This window comes from Apis cerana, linkage group LG14 (assembly GCF_029169275.1).
Source record: "Apis cerana isolate GH-2021 linkage group LG14, AcerK_1.0, whole genome shotgun sequence".
NCBI lineage: Eukaryota > Metazoa > Arthropoda > Insecta > Hymenoptera > Apidae > Apis > Apis cerana.
This window is the reverse complement of record NC_083865.1, coordinates 3,359,733-3,378,270: the sequence shown is the minus strand read 5'-3', so window position 1 is coordinate 3,378,270 and position 18,538 is coordinate 3,359,733. Positions and strand designations below refer to the sequence as shown.

At 32.1% G+C, this 18,538-nt stretch overlaps 1 protein-coding gene and 1 long non-coding RNA gene across 3 annotated transcripts in view; one reads left to right on the top strand and one right to left on the bottom strand.

Annotated features, from left to right (window-relative positions):
- LOC108004424 (furin-like protease 1) overlaps positions 1 to 18,538 on the bottom strand; it is a 260,763-nt gene that overhangs the window by 112,282 nt on the left and 129,943 nt on the right. The window lies entirely within an intron of this gene.
- LOC133667332 (uncharacterized) lies at positions 10,126 to 10,835 on the top strand. The gene is made up of 2 exons (XR_009832728.1): positions 10,126 to 10,311; positions 10,388 to 10,835. It is a non-coding gene; the product is annotated as an uncharacterized LOC133667332 (long non-coding RNA).

Genomic DNA, 18,538 nt, shown 5'->3' with positions numbered 1-18,538 from the left:
TGACAAGCATCGAGGTACACGGTTATGTAACGTGATGGCACGAAACGTTCAAAAACTTTTCTTCTTTCTTTTCACTAGGAAATTATCCTCCCATAAGAATAATCAAGTTCGTAAGTAAATATTACAGCGAACGTTCGATTCTAAAATTTGTGGAAATAGGATAAACGATAATTAAAAAAGATAACTTCTTCCCATTCCTCGTTTCGAAGTTCTCCTTTGGTGCAAATTCTCGGAAGGAAAGTAAGCCAAACGGAGCAATTTCATCCTTGGATGAATTATTATAATAATATTTCAAATATTCTTCCAAATTCTTATATATTTTTCAATCTCTCGGACAAAACTTCGGTTCGATCGGAAGCGAAAAACGGGAGAATCGGATCCGAAACCTAAACTAAACTCCAACTCTCGAATCGTTCAAAAAGTTTGGCCAAAGTTGGACAACGTGAGCCGAGCCTCCGCGGGTCGAAAAGTCGAAGTAATTCCTCCGATTATAAAGCCCGATCTCCCTGCGGAGATCGCGTAAGGGAGAGGAGAGCTCTCTTTCTCTCTCTCTCTAGCGCAGAAAGGAAATTGCCTTTTTATGGTCGGCCGAGAATGAGAAGGATGGCTTTATATCGAGGGCCATCAACGTGTAGGCGTCGACGGTTCGACCGCGATTCCAAGTATCGATTCGATCGTGCGGAGGAAAGAATATATTCCTTTATCGGTTTTATTATCTACCTTCTTTTCAGGGGCTCTTTCGAATGGACGGGGAGAAGAATAAAGGAGGGTGGGAGGGGAGGGGGTCGAGTTGCACATTCGACCCTTTTCTCTTCGATCTTCCAGCCACTACCCTCGCCACTCCGTTAACCCCACCATCAATGGCGAACGATCGACGGTGGTTCTAAGCAAATATATTTTCCTTTCCTCTCGACACTCTCGATGGCGATTTTTCATTTGCGTCGACGAGAGTGTGCCCTTGTTTCGATTTTTCCTTTTTTCCTTTTTTTTTATTTTTTTTATTTTTCTTTCTTTCTTTCTTTCTTTTTTTTTAGCGAGAGTGATTCGACTCTGCCTGTTTAACGATGATGGATGGAGATCGCGGAAACGGGGGGATGCGAGTCTGTCATGGATTGATGGAGTGGGATACGGTTTGAGAATGTGGACTATCAGATTGTTTGGGTTGCAAAGGGGTTGAGTTTAGTATTGTTTTATTATTCTGAAATAATTAGATAAGAGAGAAATTATTTTGTGATAATTTTTTATGAATATTTCTCCGACGAATTATTATTTATTACTATGAAAATGAAATTTATATTCCATCTTATTCTATCTTATTTAAGATACAATAACGTGACATTGCGTAAGTTTCTGGCATGTTGTATTATCGGAATTTCATTGGAAATTATTTTATTTAAATTGTTGATTTTTTATTAAAATTGTCAGTAACTTCTTATTCCTTCTCTTACTTTATTTTCCACATATAAACTGAGTGGATTCTTGACATAATTTAATCCTTAATATAATATCTTTTAATCGCGTTTCTTATTTAATCTAATAATTCTGATGGTAAATAACACTTTCATTATCCTTTCAGTTATTTCATAAAGGTAAGTGGGGCGAAATTAAAATTAAAAAAGAGAGGAAAAAATATTTATACAAAATCTATTCCCATTTCAATACCGAAGCAACGTTCTTACTTCTTCTCGAATTAAGACTTTACGTAACTTTGTTTCGTGCAGAGAACACGAATATTATTTTAAATTATTATCTTTCACTTTGACTCAACGTGGAACAAGATTTACCGGCTTCATTAAAAAGAAGAAATCTTTAACTTTGACGCGAAATCTCTGTAACCAACGACGTCGAATGAATTCCAAGTAAATACACTCTCCTGCAATGTTTGGCATTTACGTTTATCTTGTTTGATGAGCGATTTTAATTAACAAACATTTTACAAACACGATATCATTTGTACGAATGAAATTTGCAACGTATTATCAAGCACAGTAAAAATAAATAACGATTACCAATGTAAGAAGAATAGAAAATTTCACGTTATTCAGTGGAATTTACTTAAACGTTTGAATTCGTTTGAAGATGTTTGAAACTGTATGAAAAAAATTAAAATTTTATACATAAATATTAAAATATATTATTCGTAAAAATATACACAATCATTTTAATCGATTTGAGAATGTCTGGAATTCTAATAATTCGAATGTGATAAATTTATTCAAAGGATTAAATTACTCGAAGCACAAAGCGAAATCATCTAGTCATGTAAAAAGTGCATACTACTATTTTATCCTCTCTCAAAAAAAGTGCATTTAAGTTTCGTAACATTATTTTTACTCTCTCTCTCTCGTTTAAAAAAATTTCTCTGAAAAATCCTTCAAACATTCACGAGAGAAAAATTATACTCGAGTAACACACCTGCCAGGTGAAAACGTGAGAGGAGACAGGCAAAGGAGTGACGAAATAAAATTTTACAGTGAAAAATTACGGTGAACGGGAAAGCTATAAGGGATGTATGAATATATATAGTACTTTTCCTTTTCCCATTCTTCTCGAGGAGGAAACTTTTCTCAAATGGGAGTCCTTTCCTTCAATTTACCACATATCCGTGATTAACCGTAAAGCAGGTTAGCGAGTCGAGCATTTTAGCGCATTTCCAAAGCTAAATTTTGTCCCAACTATGCTGTAATTCAAGAACAATGCGGGCTACGTAATGTTTGTGCTCGAACGTAACTCTCAACATCGTGCTTTAAATTATTATTAACAACCGGGAACAATGCTTATTACGAAAATTCCGAGATTATCGTAAGCTTTTCCTCACGTGGGGCGATTATTAGTGCGGAATTTGTCCAGTGAACAATCGTGTATATATATGATGTTCATATTGTTAAAAATAATTTTAAAATAATAATAATAATTATAATGCAGTAATTATATTATATCTGATCATGTTACAGATATATGATTCGATTGAATGAATGATGGTTGAGATGATTTGAACGTTACGTGATTATGTGGCTTTTATTTTACTAACAACAATTGTTACTATTATCGTGTAATTAATATGATAATTAATATAGAATTAATTGAAATTTGGTTATTCAAATGGCCGATTATTCAAACACAGGATGATCAATTTTATTCTTTGCAAAGCATTTTTCTTTTGGTAAATATGCACTATATTTTACTTATATTTGAAAATTATTAATTTTTCATTTCTCGTTTCACGAGAAATTTGATTTATGTAACATGATAATTATATTATACCGACTCGTAATAATTGTGTGATTGTTTCAGAATTTTATGGGGAGAATTTTTGAAAAGAAACAAAGTATATAAATAAATTTTTCACATTTTAAATCTCACTGAAGCCTTTTCACGAGGAAGGATTTCCATCCCTTAAAAGAAACACTTGCCACCCTTCTAATATCGTGGCAGCAGCGATCGATAGTAGCAGATGGGACAGAACAATTTTTTACGATCCTAAGAACTTTATCCCTCCTTTTTAAAAGCCCAGTATTTAGACTTGCATCAACATTGCAGCGTTATTTTTCTTATCTTTTTAAAACCTCGTAAGTTTTAAATTTTTAAAAAATGATTGAAACCGATGGTGCTTTTTTTAATAGATAGCATAAAGCTTGGTGAAATTAATTTGAAAAATAAGAAATTATACGTATACATCAATAATTTCAAGCATATGTGATAAATTTTTTAATCTTTGATTTTGTTACTTTTAATTAATATATTTTATCATTTATACATTCTACGTTGATTTTATTTTAATAATATAATTATCTTTTTCATATAAAAGCAATAAAATTAGCTCCAAAATTTAACTTCAACTTTCGATAACTTTCTAAATTCCATAAAAAAAGAAAAATTCCAAACGTCTCATTTATAAAATCAAGAATTTCCAATTCATAGACGATAAATATCGTCTGATCAGCCAAACAGCTTTCGATCTTTTTTAATATCATTTCCAACAACTTCACTGTCAAATAAAAACGAAACAAAAGTAAAAGGACACTTTATAAACGGCGAGCGCGTTAAAAATCGCAATTTAATTCCACGAGAGGAATGAATCCCTCCATAAAACGACACCTCGACACCTCATCCTCGAGGAAAACCACTTTGTACAGACTGTGGAAATGAACTCGGGATACAAATTAAAGGAGGCCACGTGGCCGGATTATTTCCGACTTGAGGCGTTGGTTCGTTCGAGAGCCAGCTGCGACTATCGACCGTGAGACGGTCGAGAAATTCTACGCGAAAGCTGGTTTCTGGACCCTTCGAAGGAGCGGAATTCGAAGGGAGTCTCCTTCAACCTTCCCCAATCAGCCGCCGCAGCTTCTGTCCCTTCTTATCCCTGATTTCGATCCTATTTGATACCCGACAGCCATTTTTACGTCTATTACCCGAAATTTCTGGATAGAATAGAAATGGAGGATGAAGTAGGGTGAAATTTCCTTTTTTGGGGGGAGGTTTTCTTGATTTCATGAAAAAATTTCACACAGTGAAAGGGAATGAATTTGATCAAAGAATTTTTCGAAGATTTTGTAGATCGGTCTCGTTGATTTTTAACATTAATTTAAGATCTTCTTACTACTTGAAAATTGATTTTAAGGAAATGTAAAAAAAAATTTGGCCAAAATTATTATATTTAAATTTTTTGTTCAGTAACTTATGCTGTTCGCAATAAATAATGTCTCTTAATGATTGAAAAATTAATTTTATGGAAGAGATAAATTTTATAATTAAATTAAGTAATTATATTTTGATTTTTTTATTTCTTATTGTATTTAGAAAAATTGTTGTATACAAATTAGACAATTTTTTGGCTTTGAATTTTCGGTAAAAGTATCAATGATTAAGAATTTAACAAAATAATCGTTTACTTATTGCAGTGCAAAGTAATTTTATTTAGATATTTAAATTAATTAAAAAGAAAATTATTAATCGATACAAATGAAGAAGAATGAGATTATTCTTTATTATAAATGAATAAATTGATTATGTACAATCTCGATGAAAAGAATTGATGAATTCAGAATAGTCGAGGTGGAATATTTCGAAATATCAATTTCAAAGTACAATCGGGTTAACCGAGATTCCCTCATTTCACCGGGAAATCTCAAAATTAATAGGCTCATCCCGAGTTGAAAGTTAGTTTCTTTGAATCAATATTGAAGCAAAAATTAATATACCCTATTAACATCTCTCCTTTTAAAACTTCCGATTCCTTGCCTTTTCAATTATAAAACAAAAACTTTTTTCTCCACATTTATTCAAAGAAAAATTATTACAATTTCCGGTAAATTAATTCGCAGAAAAATAATGAAACAGAAATTGCAGCATTGAATGAAAATTTAAAGTACAATAAAATGTACAATACAAAATTGAAATTATTTTCTTAATTTCTGTCAAAAATAAAATAAACTATAGATAAACTATGTATCAAATTGATTGGATCTTCTTGTATGAAAAAATCTTGATAGTAAAATATCTTAAATCAATCTCTCTATATTACTTTATTTTCATTTTCATCCGGCAGATCTGTTCCATTCCTTGGAGCAAATTGAAGTGCTTTCGTTGCTTACGAACAGCGACTAATTGTGCCCACCGGATCCGTGTGGAGAGAGCACGATACATTCATACACGTATATGAACAAACTTGGACGTGGAGCGCGCTTTGGCGAATCGATAGTGTGGCCAAGTCGACGTCGATTGTCGAAACTCGCCGATTAAATTACGGCCCGAACAATTTTCGACTCGACGTTACGGGAAACTTTATCGAGACTGATTACTCGACGACGTTAGCTGCCGGATAAATCTCGTTGTTTGTCCCCCAACACCGATTAATCGATCTCGATTGAAAGTCGTTAACGGTGATCGGCGAATTCGACAATAGTTGTTATAAATCGTACTTTATAATTTTTGCGCGATAATAAATTCGATTAATTTTAATTTGATTGAATTTTTAACGATAATGAATATTTTTAGGAGATTAATTGGAATTATTATTGGAATCAAATAAAAAATATATCATGATAAATATTGTAAACAATATTAAATTCAATTAAATCCTATCAAAATTAAAATTAAAAAATTATAAAAATTTAAATCGCTATAATTCTGAAGATAGCGATTCTTTGTCAATGGATGAAAGGTCGTTAGAACCTTCTCTTTCGAAGTATTTTTTCATTTATCGCAATACCACTTTCGGTTCCCGAGATATCATCGTGTAAAGAGAAGATAATTTTCAATCATTCGCTTTAAAGCGGATCAAACTCTATTAAAATTGGAAAAAATTCGAATCGCTATAACTGCGAAGATAATGACTTCCGGTTAATCAATGAACGATCATTGGAAGCGCGAAATCTTCCCCTTTAAAACGCTTTTTCGTTTAACTCGATACGACTTTCGGTTCTCGAGATATCATCGTGTAAAGAAAAGGGTAATTTTTGATCGTTTAATATCCCCTTCCTTGTCGTTTACTCGGATCTCTCGCTCGCACCTTGTCTCACTGATCTATCCCAAACTCCAGACAAGCGCCAGACGTAATTCTTGGAAAAACAAAGGAAAGATAAAGGTCAGTATATTATGGGCCCACTCATATGGGCCCATAATATATTAAACGTTGTAGAAACTTTGAGTCGTTACATCTCAGCAACCGATTGAGATATCGGAATAAAACAAAAACTGATCTCAACGGCATAATTTTCTCTACTTCCTGAGCGTGTTTCGATGACAAAATTCTTAGCTCTTACTTTCTTTTTTTTTTTTTTAATATGGAAAATTGAAATTTCATTCGTGGAATACAATGTCTGTCATGATATAAAATTTGGTTTAAAAGATTATAAGGTAATAAAGATTTTATGAGAATGAAAAAAACTAATCAATAAATTATACCTATCATTGCTTCATCAGTAAACGATAATCTACGCTTTTCAATTCGATACAAAAAAATTCAATAAAATTTATTTCATATCATGTAAAAATTAATTATCGTTCAATCTCTGAGATTTAAAAATTTACCTCAATTTTATTTTCGATTTTATTTCCCTTTATTTTCCGAGAATGAGAATTAGTTCAAACACAACCAACATTCGACCGTTAATGGAATCCAAACTCGAGATAATAAATATCCAATGGGAAATCTAAGGCAGCGCTGATACTTTGGCGAACATCAGCCAACGGCTAAATACCCAGGGAGACGTAACCGGTATTATGTGGATATAGCAAGCGTTTCTAAGATCATCTTAGGATTCTAACAACTTGAAGCGTACAAGGAAAACGCCAAGGGACGTGGGGGTAAGCTAAGAACCGAAGGTGGAATAATGTTACTTTACATTTGCTTCATCCAATGAATTCCGTTAGAGGCACGTTCACTGGAAATCTCACGGACTAGTCTGTTTATTTTCAACGTTTTCTTAGACGGCACTTTCTTCTTTCTCTCTCTCTCTCTTCTTTTTTTCTTTTTTTTTTTTTAGACGAGAAAAGTGACGAAGAGAAAATCTTCTGAATATATTTGTCGAACGTAAAAACTCGTTAATAATCACTTTTTTTAATAATTTGATTTTCCACATTATTTCATGGATCGTCCTATAAATAATCGTTTTAAGTAAATTACGATTTTTCTTAATTCGATAAAGTAAATCTGGTGGAATCCAATTTATTCGCAATGCAGTTTCCTTTCTTGAAAAGAAATATACGGAATAATCGATGATCTGTGGGAAAATTCGAAGCAATAATTCAAAGAATCGCGGAGTCGGGGCGTAATTCATATCGTGACGTATTAGCCTCGCGATTTTCTTCGAACGAATGCTCCATCGATTATTTTTCCTTGCCGATTTTCTCGTAGCTAAAATTGCAAAAAAGAGAGAGAGAGAGAGAGGAAACAAGATTGCTCGCAAATTCTCTCCAAGAACGATGACGATTTATGGCAGCTACACGTTTCCTACGCCAAAGAACGGAATATTCTTGACAGAGAGAGAAAAAGAGAAAGAGAGAGAGAGAGAGAGCTAGCTTGGAATCTCGAATCGAAAAATTAAAATCGTTTGGATTCTTGACTCGCTCTTGACAATTTTCCAACAAAAACAATAATATATTCGCATTCTCGAACAGAGCTCTCCTTACGCAACACATTCACGTATGACTGCATTTTTTTCCCCCAGAATCCATCCTATCCAGCCATTTCGACGACGGCTTCATTATTCGTGAAACGTTACATTCGCAAGATATAATATATCCAGATAGATTCCGACCGAGGAAGCAGTCGAGCTCGAAACCCCGATATTTCTCCGATACGAATCATAAATTAGCCAGTTTATGCAAAATTTTCCTCCCAACTCTGTCCTCGCTGCTCGATACCACGCCCCCCAATTCGTTCGTTAAACGTTCGAAATCCTTCTTTTCAGAGTTATCGGGGGGACGGGCCAGCTGGCCACGTTCCCCACTTTTCACCCTAAATCATTCGATCGACCGAGTTTTTCCACGAACCCGTCGAATCAACATCGAACACGGGGGATTAATTTTCCATCAGGCTGCCCCGAGACCCTTAATTATAACCACGCGCCTTACGTCATTCCGTGGAGACGCATAAACGTCTCGGCTAGGCGTTTCGGTTAATTATTCAAGCCAAGGGAAGGACGTGGGATAACGAGATTATTAATTAACTCGGGATCCCGAGGAGCTGAAATACTTAACAGGCCGTGACGAGTCCTCCAGCTGGAACTTGAAAATTCTTCCGAGAAGATTTCTGCTCATCGTTTGAAATATCTTTGTTTCTATTTATTTGTTTATTTATTTATTTATTTACTTTTCTTTGAAAATAGATTATGGACGTGTATGTAAAAAATTTCCAGAATTCTAGAATTGCAATTTGTTGATTAATAGGATTAGATAATAAAATTATTACACGATGAATATTTATTAATAATATCCTTGATCGTGTATTTTCTTTTTTTTTAATTTTTTCAGAATAGTCGAGATGTGAGTGAAATTATTCTATTTCTCCAAAGGATTTTTAAGAACTCGTTTTTATTTTTAATTTATTTTTTCAACGCAACGTAAATTCTCCAAAAGTAGCACAGAACACAGTGCAATGTTTTCAATGAATAATAATAATCGACAAAAACCGAATATCTTATAACAAACAAACAAAAGGGGGGAGGAGGAAGGAAAAACGATTCGAAACTATTTATCGGTGTGTAAGTTTGCACACATTGCGAAGCTGAATGATTTTGAATACCGATATATAAACTTTCCGCATGGTTGTTTTTCCATTGCCGTATATTTCTTTTTTTTTCTATTTTTTTTTTTTCTGATGCGACGTGTAACGAGCTGGAACACGCGCGGCGCGAATTTCGCGCGAGCTGAAATTGCACGCGCTCGAGAATAAAACGGCACGAGCCCGAAAATTATCGCAACGTGAAAATTACGGGCCACGGTTAACGTTCGTTAACGATACCGCGTGAAATATTAACCTCAGCCGCGCCGATCCGATCATTTTTCATTGGATCACTTGGTTCTTCATCGACGAATGGTCGAAACGAGAGATATTAAAAAAAAAAAAAATTGTGTTCAATCGTGTACTAAAATTTCTCTTGAAATAGTTTCTTCCTTCTTTTTTTTTTTTTTTTTGGAACGAGTTCAACGAGTGAGATAGAGATTCGTTTCTATCGAAGCCCCTTTTTTTTAAAAGGCAATTTTTAAAAAAAAGCTATTTTTTTGGTTTGCAAATGAGCGTACGGGGTTATCGATCGGTCAATTACAGTAACGAAATTCCTCTTGCAATCTGTTTCCCAGAAATTGAATTTGAACAGAACTATTAAACGTGTTGTTAAATTAATTTTTTTTTGTAAAAGAAGTAGCGTTTCGAGGGAAATTTTATTTATTTTTTTTTCTGCAAGCATTTTTATTTACGCGAAAATTTAGTAGAAATATAAATTCTAATAATTACAATGAAAGATAGTGAAAGCAAAATATGGAAATTTAAATTTATAATAAAAAAATAAAAAATTTTTCTATATTACAAATAACAGTTTAAAATTTAAATGAGTTTTAAAACGAATATATTCTATTATGAATATATTCCAAAATCGAGTATATTCTATTAATATATTTTTTTCAATTGAATTGTTTGAATTTGTAACAGAAATAAAATATAAGAGAAAATATTTATATTATATTACAATTTCGCACACAATTATTTAATTATACTTTAACCTTCATGATTATTTAAATGTAGAAACGTAGAAATTAAGAAATTTTATCAAAAACAAGAAAACAACAGGGAGAGAGAAAGAGATACGAGTGAGTTGAACAATCTTAGCCAAAAGTTTTTCATAGAAATGATGTTTCGGTTAATCAAAGAGCAAGTTTCTTACAGATGTTGCAAGTTGCAAACTCATAAAGGCCGCAGAGTTTGATAAACACGCGCGAAACGATCGAAAGTTGGTGTTTAATAAGCTGCCTTTATGGCACGGATCCATAAACGAAGATTCTAGTTTCTTGAACATAAATGGCTACATTTGACTACTTGAATTTACCACATAATCTTGAAGATATTAAAATTCGAAAAACGTGAAATAAAACGAAGAATATACGCTGTTCCATTGTATATATTATAGTGAACGTTGTAAAAGGCGAAATTAAATATAATATGATAATTAGTTGATAGAATGTAAGTAGTTTTATTAACACACGAGAAAATATCGTTAATGGAAAATATTTTTCCAGTTTTAACTCATTAACACTTTTAAATTATTGAATATCGATTTTATAAAAGTTGCGACTTTGAAGAAAAAGTTTTCTTCGACACTTTAATAAAGGAGAAAGGAGAAAGTTTTTCATATAATTAAATGATCATATTAATACACATCGAAAAATTGAAATATCCTCTTCTTTATATTATTCGAATAAAAATTAATCACAAGTAGATGACAAAATCAAAATGTTCTTCCTTACTTAATTGCTCCAATTTCCATGCTACTTCTATTTCTATTCAATGCAGATTGAATTTTTATGTACATATATGCAAAAGAATAATTCTTAAACATATAAATAAAGAAACATACTTATATTAAATCTTGTATCCTTTTCTAATAATTAAACGTGATAATATATTACAATACAAGGATACAAAATTGAAATAATATTTCATTTTAAAAGAAAAAAAAAAATCAGCAAAAGATTGAAACCAAGTTGATCAACGAACGTTGACGAGGCCCCTTTCGCCGATCGATGGCCGGATTCCTCGACTTCCGGTCAGCTCCAAGAGATATCAATTCCATAGCACGCTCGATTTCTCGTGAGAACCTATGCAACGTCGCCAAATAACCGAGATGCAGCGACACGTGCAACGATAATTCAACGAGGCTATGGCAGGGCCTTGCGTCTACTTCCGTGGCGATAAATCATGATCACGATGGAGGGGGTGAGGGGGATGCGCGAAATGATGAATCGCGAGATTTGGGACCAGGATCTTGCGAGGCGAAATATTGGATGGTTGAAAAGAGAAATTAATATCGTCGATGACGAATCATCACCTTCGACGAATTCATTCATTTTGCAGGAATTTGCCTCCTTTGCTGTATTTCTTTTCTTTTTATTAGATATATTTGGACATTGTAGCGATACAATTGGATAGATGATTCTATATGGGTGTAAAAATGAGTAAAGAGAAAATAAGGAGTAAAGAATTCAATTTAGTATACTTTAGAGTATACTTTAGAAAAATATAATCGAATTTTGAAATTTCATACCTTCTTGCTTATTAATTAATCTATTATGCAATTCATTTGTGTCCAATCGAGAATAAAATAATAAATTTCTTTGATATTTCATTATCGATTATATGATATTTTATACGAAGAAAAAAGTAATTGCTATAATTTGGCTTTTGTGTATTATCTGTTATTTTTTTTCAACTGTTATTAAGAAAGAGATCAAGTATAAATAGAAGCCAGATAAAAAAGAGAGAAATATAATACAATAGAAAGGTAAAAGAAATATCTTGTGACATCTTTGCAGTATCTATTATTTTTGAAATGATCACGATCAGTTATTACATATTATTCAGTGTAACTCTTGAGACAGACATTCTGTAGATACAAGAAAGAAGAATATATAAATATATAAAAAAGAATGTGAAAGAAAATAAGATTTCTATATATATATATATATATATATATATAAGAAAGAAATGGAAAATGAGTTTCAGAAGTCAATCACAGAACGAGGAATTAATGTTTGCACAAAAGTGAAATTCGAGGGAAAAAGGACTCTCCCATTCACGAAGATCAATATTTGACAAATATCTATTAAATTTAAATTTTTCGAAGATTAAAATAATTCATATTTGAACGAAACAAGAACAATCGAAAGAATGAAATGTATAACCTTATAGGAAGAAAAGGAAGGAAAGAAACGATAGGGGCGATAAATCTTGTGTAATTAAAAAAAAGGAAAAACAAGAATAAGAGATCAATTTTGAATACCTGAATCGTACAATGGAATACAGTTTGCGAGAAGCTCGATCGTGTAAGAGAAAAAAAGAGTACTTTGCATTCGGTTATGTCCAACCCCCATGTTCCCTAACGTAAAATTATTCAACCCTAAACGCGACCCTTTTCAGCTGTATACGACGAAGCAGGGGAATAGCGTGGATGAATTCTCCCTATCTACATGGAAAGGTGGCTAATTCGATGATTAATCATTTCAATGATAGCCTGTTAGCTATCTTAAAATATGCACACCGTTCGCTTTGTAATTTATTCATGGATAGAAGAATTCTTTTTTTAATTTTATTATCTTTTCTATTTTTTTCACTTTTTAGATCTTACTATACCAGATGTGTATTTTTTATTTTACGTTATTTTCTACAAGTTGTTTCTTCTTTTAGGTTCTTTATATGCTGGCTCTTTATCAGAGATGAAGAGAATGTTTGAATATAGAATTATTCAACGGGTACTTTTAATCGATTAATTTTTCAAAAAAGGAAGTATTTTTCAAATAGGAAATAATTAAATTGTAAGATATATTTCGTAAAAATATTCTTTCACGAGTATAATTTATTTCTTACCATATTTTATTACAGGAAAGCAATGGTTAATTAGAGGCTGATGAAATAAAGATCAAGTTGCATTATACGAGTTCTTTGAAAATATTATTTTCATATCAATAATTTCCCTCGTTGTTTCAAATATCTCCAAGAAAACAATTAATCAATTCCTTTCGAAACAAGAAATAAAGAAGCGCCCTTCGAATTATTCCAAAACTTTCGAAAACTCTTGAATATTCCTCAACAAAAAAAAAAAAAAAGAAAGAAAGAAACAAAAAAGCGAATCGATCCGAATAAAAGCAACGGAACTAATTCAATCGGCATGCAATCAGAGGAAGCAATGGAATTTTCTCGCAAGAATGGAATGCATCCTTATACCCGAGAAGTATAATCGAACTTCCAATTCCTTTTCCATAGAGAACATTGTATCTTCCGGTTCCGATGGCCCGTTCCTACCAAGATGGTAGGAGGAAGGGGCTTCATAAAAGGCAACTGCCACCAGATGCCCGTTCGATTCACCGTCATCTCTGGTCGAAAGCAATCGTAGGAATTGGAAAAGCATTGTTTCTGTTTTCGACGAGAAATCCTCCGCCTTTCTGCGAGTCGTTAAAGGGTTATTTTCGCCCGACACCGGACACTCATTAACGCGGGGAGGAAGGTGATTACTCGGCCGATTTCTGCCGCTCGTGAAACGTTTCGACAGATATTGCTTCGATCTCTCTCTCTTCGAATTAACGTCCTCGAGTTTCTGTCTAATTGTGCGCCAACTACACGTCTCGTTTTTTCTCCACTCCCTTTTATTGCCTTCGATTGGGAAAATTCGTGGAGGAAGAATTCCTTTCGCTGTTAAATTTAAATTTTAACATTTTGTCGGATGACAGGTAATTCTGTTATGATTTTTTATTTTGATATTTAAAACCAGGAAATTTTTTTGATGGATCTTGAAATATCTTGATGAGAATTTTTTATTTTCTGTATGGTATATTACAGATAAAATTAAAAATTGTAATTTCAAAATAAAACAATGTTCCATTATTTAAAGTTTCATTTTTTAAATTTTTTAAAATAAATTTATCCCTTGTTTTATTTTCGTATCATTAGATACAGATAGATATTATAAGCTTATTAAAATTAATATTATGGAAGATTTAATTGTCCTGTTAATTAATTTAAAATAGAAGAGAGATTATATCTGAAATTTGGAAATAGTAAGTTAATAGGATGTAAATTCCAATTGAATACCGAATAGGAAGCATAATTTACACATGGATGTAATTAAATTCTGATCAGTGATAATGGAATAAACACAGTAGTGGCAAGTAATGATAACAAGTAGCTATGTTATAGTATGATTAACACTGCCTTTGCATACCTTGGAACTTTCCTAGATTTATTCCATGGGGAACACTAACTTCATTAACGTATTCCTCATTCACTGATAAGTGCTTTAATGCTTAACTTTATTAAACTATCATATATTAAACATCATACTAAAAATAATGAAAACATACAAATGTCTTATATGTGAATTATTCTCTTAATTGTATACAACAAATTCAATAGTGTGTATTGTTTTATTAAATACAATTACTACTAAATATTATTCATTGTTTACACTTTCACGCATTTTATTCTTAAATTTTGTTACATACACGTACGTAATAATATTAAATAACATGATTATTTAAACTGTTTAAATAATTAAAAGTTTATATATCAATAAATCTATTTAATAAAAATTTGATATTCTTTTTATTTTCCAAACAGAGATATCCAAGTAAGAAATGTTACAAAGAAAACGGATAAAACTTGAAATATTTCTTGAATATTTTGAAATATCAGATAGAACATTCAAAGAGAAATATTTATAAGAACTTTTAAAACATGATAATGAATAAAAAAAAGAATATATGTTGTAGTAGAATAAATTAAATTAAAATTTAAAATGGTGAGATACTGATAAAAGTAAAATTCAATGGAATTTATCAATGGTTTCATAACATTTCGAAATAATTATTACAATTAAAAAGATGCTCATACTCGTGAAGTGTATAATAATTACAACGATTATACGTAATTACGATAATTGCAATAAATGTAATTTCAACGATAAAAAAAGTCATATTAATCGAGGAAAATTATTATCAAGTGAGTAACAATGGAAATAAAACGCAAAGGTAATTATTCGCAATTCTTCGTCGGTTTCATAAATATTTTACATCTGTTTTCCCTGTTCTGAAATACAAACGTTCCTTCTCTTGGATAAATTATAGATAAACGTCTGTTCGTATAGTGATGTTGATTTAATCCTCTCGTGATAAATACTCGAATGAAATTCTTAATTTTCCACGTGGAGTTACGAATTTATTTAATTCTCGCGAGGAATGCTTTTTAATATTTGCATAACGATCGGCTGCCTTTGTGTACGTTTGAGAAAGAGAGAAAGAGAGAGAGAGGTGCATATTTGACTGATAAATATTTAAGATGTTAAATTGAACGGCATAAATTAAACTATAAATGAAATTTAATTTAATGAATGAAATTGATCGTTTCCTTCATTATTTGTACATTTTTAGTACCATCAGGCGATAATTTTATTATTACAATTTTATTTAGAGATGCAAAACAGAGTTGAATGAAATTTTTAACAATACAAGGCTAAGCTAATAATCCTACTTGAACTTTCAGTTCAATTATTTAAATGGAAAAAATTAACAATATCATTAATCGAATTTTAGTATCATCAAAACTTAATAAAATCTGGAAAACAGTGAAAATCCATTTTTTCAAAATCACACGCAATATATCTTCAAACATACAATAAAAATATTTTCTTCAAATCGTTATTATAATTAGATTAGATCAAGTCTCGTAAAAAGACCTACTTTTAGAAGCGCATAATCATAAAATCCTCTCCGCAAAAACGCATCCTTTCCATTCCTCCAATTCCACCCGAACTCTCGATAATTCAATCCGCGAATCAACAATCGTATCACAGCCGTGGAATATCCCTTTCATCGAATTCCTAACCTCCGCCACGGGGCGAAACCAGTAAATGCATCACGTGTCTTCGAGGTATCGATCAAAGTCGCGTGGCCACGTTCCGCCGCACGGATCACGATAAAAATCGGCTGGAAATTCAATAAGGCTATCCGGGATGGAGGCTGTATCCGAGGCCGGGGCACGTTTCGGTATTCAGGAAGCCGCCTCAATTCCTGAACGTTCCGCCAACTATTCCCAAGATACGGCCCTGACAGGAGCTACCTGTTGATTTAACCAGCCAGGTAAGCCACGTTACCTTATCAGCTATAACTTAACCCGGCTTGCTTTGCATATCTGTGTACACACTTTTATTTCCTCGTCGACGTGACGACGTTTCACTTTACTCTTGCTTTATTTTCTTTCCTCGATCGATAAAGAAATTTATCGGATCTGCTCTCTGCGTGCGTTTCGATTTTTCGTAGCCTCATCTCTTTTATTTAAAGGATATCCATTTTTATCCGATTAAATGTTCATTTATATATAATTTGGAAAATTTTCAATAAGTGCGCTCATTCGAATAATTCTGAATTCTATTTTAAAATAAAAATTACAAGAGGAATAATGGATGGGATATGGAATTCAAGGTTATCTTGTCGGATTATTTTAACTCGTTCCTGATTGCTCCACGTATCCACAGATTTTTAGTTTTTATTTCGTCGTTTTCGTGGACGCGACGTCGATTTTGCGCCACGTTTAAACGAACTTTTACACCATCGATCACGATGACAGTTAACAAAGCTTTGTTTTTCTCTGTACACGCGACTAATTTTTACCGCTCTGTCTGTTTTATTTCACTTGCCAGAGAACGAAATTTGTTATTTCATTTATATAGACTGCGTATATATATATTCGAGCATTTATGGAAAATTCGCAGATTGCGCGCGATATGCAAAAATATGTAAAATAACCATAGGGCGAAATATCGGTGCGATATTTAATATGATTATTATAATATGACGATTTAAAGAATGAAATATTTCCATTTCCATTTCCTTTTCGATTTCTCTTCCGTGAAAATTTAAATTTGCATGCATTTTATATAGAATTTATATTTAGAAGGAACAATTTATTTCGTTTTATAATTTTGTTCCATATTGGTTATGTAACTGCTTCACGAGTGACATTTTTTAATCATCTTCTTCTTCATTTTTTGCAGTTACGATTGTGAATTGAAATATTGGCATCTACGTTTAAATAAAAACGATTAATATTATATCACAAATAATTGTTTCTATGAAAAAAGGAACAAATTTACTTTATGTGGTATTTTAATCTCTAATGTAATATTTATTCATCTCGCATACACGTGAAAATTATAAAGTAACTGAAAATAATTCACGAGTGCATAAGTTCATAAAAAAAAAAAAAGCAACAAAATTTCCACAAAGAGATATTTCAAAGACTAAAAATAGAAAATTAAAGTTTATTATTTGTTTAATGAATAATAACCCTATTTGTAAACTCAGTCTTTTGTTTTTCGAGGAAAAACAACTTTTTTTTTGAATTGCTTTGCACTTTTGAATTATACACACGCATGTAACGAGTTAAACAAACTGAAGCAACACAAGTAGTATACCAACAAGGAACGATGCAGCACAATTAAACGCATCGAACTTTCCCTTCTACATTTTATTTAGACCCTTACTATTGTTAAACTTAGAACTCTTCCTCCATTCTTCTCCGCTTGTTTCGTTCTGTATTTTCTTTTATTTTTATTTCGATTGTTCCAGAGTTAATGACAGAGTTACAGGAAGAAGAGTGATGTATCAAAGGGTGCTATTTTCGTCGAACAACACCGATCCAGAGGGAAGTTCCGGATTTTCGAGAGATTTTTGAGGGGGAATGACGTTTACATCGAAAGGGTCGTTTATATGGTAAATGATAGAGATTTTTCTCCTTTATGGCGATGATGTATCGAAAACAACAATCGAAATATTTGACAAATTATTTGTCCATTTTTTGGGAAAAATTAATTTTCTTGAAATGCATTTTAAAATCCTTCTCTCTCTCTGTGCTATGATTCGTGGAAAAGTATTGTATATTTTTCATTTATAATATCAAAATACATCATATATCAAAATATTATACTATTTTTCCTAACTCAAAATTCTTTATTTAATTATTCGATTACGATTGAGTCATCGAATAAACTGTTTAATCTTGTTTTATTCAAACATTTCTGTAACACGATTTTTCATTCATTGACCTTTAGAAATTCTCCATTCGATGCGCACCTTAAATGTCATCTCTGCATTAATTGGAATTGAATCCAGCTCTGTCGCGATATTGCTGGTTTTCAATATCTGCCGGAACGAGTATGTACGAGGGAATCGAAAACATTGTAAAAAAATAAATAAATTCTCGTTCGTGACAATGATATTTCCTTGAAATAAATAATTCGAATGATTTCTTTTTGGAATATTCTTTTTTTACATT